Source organism: Pseudomyrmex gracilis, unplaced genomic scaffold, assembly GCF_002006095.1.
Source record: "Pseudomyrmex gracilis isolate BER0280 unplaced genomic scaffold, ASM200609v1 scaffold_756, whole genome shotgun sequence".
Classification (NCBI taxonomy): domain Eukaryota; kingdom Metazoa; phylum Arthropoda; class Insecta; order Hymenoptera; family Formicidae; genus Pseudomyrmex; species Pseudomyrmex gracilis.
In genome coordinates, this window is record NW_018021340.1 from 1 (window position 1) to 3,934 (window position 3,934).

A 3,934-nucleotide genomic window follows, 5' to 3' on the forward strand; every position below is an offset into this window, starting at 1 on the left:
TAACATTTCCGTATCTTGCATTTTATTGAAACCATGTTTTTGCATTTTAATGTACAACATTTCCGATGTCAATCTTTTGGAGTAATTAGATTCAATATCTAATATTTCTGGAGAGTCCCAATCAAACAAATGACCCGTTTCCAAAAAATGTTCCGCTAAAACTGAGTTGCGATCTTGTTTTGTTACGTACTTTTTATGTTCGTTGATTCTAGTCTTAATTTGTCTTTTAGTCTGCCCTGTGTAAGTACAATCGCATGATTTACAAGCAATGCAATATACTGCATTATTCTGTTGATATTTGTCTATCGGATCCTTATGTGTTCTAATAAATTTATTTAATTGGTATAAATTCCTAAACGATAATCTTGTATTTGGTATTTTGTTTATGAGTGGATTAAAACTATTATGTTGTGTAGGAATAAATGGAATTGTAAAATATTTAATTTGTTCATTTTCATATGAGTCAATTTGTAAGTAGTGATTATTTAATTTAGTTTTGAATAAAACTTTTAATCTTTTGTTAATTGTCCTGAAGATGAGTTCTAACGGGTAATTATTTTGCATCAATATTTGTATAATATAAGATAAATTTTTATAATGAAAGGAAGGATCCGATAGTAAAATAGCTCTGTCTACTAACGTATAAATAGTGCCGATTTTATCACATAGAAATTCACATACGTCCAGAACAATTTTTAAATAATTCACATCTTCAACTCAAAGATAAATGGTTTGTCAACCTTACCGATAGAGTCATACCCGACCAGGTTTCTGAACTTATACGNTTTGGTGACAGATTCACTTTGCCTACAAGACACAATGTTAAAAAGGTCGTTTTGGAAACAATTAAAGACGTAGAATGCAATATTTTCCGTTTTGATTCTGAAAAGAAGGCTAACATACGTAATCTTATTTACAATTATCTTGATAATTTCATTACAAACAAAATACCCATGACACAGTTAGAAATTAATTTAATAAAAAAAGCTAATTTAGTCAAACAGTTTATTAATAATAACCCTGAAATACTTTTCACAAGAACTGATAAGAGTAATATCACAGTCGCTATCCTTAAAAATGACTACATTAATAAAATGAATAACTTGTTAAACGATCAAAACACATATATAACTATAGATAAAAATCCCATAAAGAAAATAGAGCACAATTTGAAAGAAATATTAAACAGATGGACCAACAAAGGTTACATTGATGTTAACACAAAAAAATATCTTGTTACGAGTGATGCATTGCTTCCTAGAGCTTATGGAGTCCCAAAAATACATAAAAACAATCACCCTTTAAGACTGATTGTTTTTACCATTAATAGTCCGTTACATAAGTTTGCATGTTACTTACATAAAATATTGTACAAAAATATACCAAATTCTCCATTCTATGTAAAAGATAGTTTTCACCTGTCCAATATGCTATCTGGATTGAGATTTGAAGAGAATTACACTCTTTGTTTGTTAGATGTAGTTTCTCTCTTCACTAATGTACCGATTGATTTGGCCTTAGAGGCAGTTGCAAGCAGGTGGAGATTCATCAAAATGCATACCAAGATTAGTTGCACTGAGTTTATGTTGGCGGTTGAGTTTGTTTTGTCATCTACGTACTTCATATTCAATAAAAAAATTTACAAACAAACATTTGGAACACCTATGGGTTCACCATTATCACCTGTTATCGCAGATTTAACACTCCAAGATTTAGAACACAAAAGCGTTAAACTCAATTAAATTTAACATACCATTCTACTTCCGATACGTAGATGACATAGCATTGTCTTTTTCCAATGAAAAATTGGAAGATGTTCTGAATTTTTTCAATTCTGTCCACCATAGAATTCAATTTACGCATGAGTTACAGTCTAATAACCAACTAAGCTTTCTTGATTTGAATATTATCCTGATAAACAATACAATAGTTTCTGATTGGTTCCACAAACCTAGTTTCTCGGGAAGATATTTAAACTATTTATCTCAAAATCCTAATTGCCATAAAATCGGCACTATTTATACGTTAGTAGACAGAGCTATTTTACTATCGGATCCTTCCTTCCATTATAAAAATTTATCTTATATTATACAAATATTGATGCAAAATAATTACCCGTTAGAACTCATCTTCAGGACAAGTAACAAACGATTAAAAGTTTTATTTAAAACTAAATTAAATAATCACTACTTACAAATTGATTCATATAAAAATGAACAAATTAAATATTTTACAATTCCATTTATTCCTACACAACATAATAGTTTTAATCCACTCATAAACAAAATACCAAATACAAGATTATCGTTTAGGAATTTATACCAATTAAATAAATTTATTAGAACACATAAGGATCCGATAGACAAATATCAACAGAATAATGCAGTATATTGCATTGCTTGTAAATCATGCGATTGTACTTACACAGGGCAGACTAAAAGACAAATTAAGACTAGAATCAACGAACATAAAAAGTACGTAACAAAACAAGATCGCAACTCAGTTTTAGCGGAACATTTTTTGGAAACGGGTCATTTGTTTGATTGGGACTCTCCAGAAATATTAGATATTGAATCTAATTACTCCAAAAGATTGACATCGGAAATGTTGTACAGTAAAATGCAAAAACATGGTCTCAATAAAATGCAGGATACGGAAATGTTAGACGATTTATACTTACCGCTATTGAATAGACTCAAGTAATATTTTCATTGACACTATTGTAAACATGCCTTTAGACAGAAAACATTCTCATTTAGCCACATGTATTTTAGTCTAAACGACATCCTTGACTCAACAACACTGTTTTATTATATTGACCAATATCAACATTCTATTTTACATTAACTGATAATGTCGTTATTTTAAATGTGAGAAGGTTTTTTTTTTGTAATAGAGGTATGTCATATTATTTTACCTTTAGATAATATTTTTTGTTTTTGATACCAAATTTGTTAATTTTTATTCACAGCACACTGAAGAAGACTTTAAACAAAAGTCGAAACGTTTGTAAATTTTATTAACCAAATTCATCTGCATAACACCCAGCATTTTGTTCAGTAACGCCTTGTTATTTCATATTCTTGGAATAATATATTATTACTTTTAACATGTGTTAAATTATTATCTACAAAGCAGGATGCCAAACGTTCGCGAAACGATGATTCTATCAAAGTGCTATTAACCAACAAATCTGCATTAAACAATAAATCAGTATCATCGACATTATCAATAGATGAAGAGGAAGAAGAAGGAGGGAGGAGAAGAAGAAGAAGAGAATCTATCATCTTGTATATTACAATCATCAATTATATAAGAAGAACGACTACACTCTGCAGTTGATGAACTGGGAATATCCTGCACATTATTAATATTATCTTTTTTTACTTTTATATTATTAGTTTTACAAGAACTTTGTGAACGCAAGTTGTTTCTTATTTCAGATATAACCCTACTTCTTTGTCTAACGGATAGTACGCGCAACGATTTTCGCGAAATAGATAATTTAAAATTAATAGGTTTCATATTTACGTATCTGTGGTACTGTATTCCAACTGGAAATAATACTGCAGATTGAAATATCTTCTCAAGAATTAGTTCTTCTCAAAATAACTCGGAATCAATCAAGACTTCTCTGTTCACTTTACTATCGTAACCGTTGAACTCAGAATGATGAAAACCGATTCCATAAGCAAAATGCTAACACAGCAACGACCAATGAGAAGCTTCAGCCAATGGCCGCCTTCAGTTAAATAAGCGCTTATTACCATTGGACNATTCTGACTGCGTTCCGATATACACTCCAAATACTGAAAATCTATAGCATATGTGACGTGAAGTATTTAGTTTTTAATACTTATACTCTGGTTTCTCTTCAATACAAATAAATCTTTCGCTTTTTGATACTTATCATAATTGGTTTTTATTATTTGTA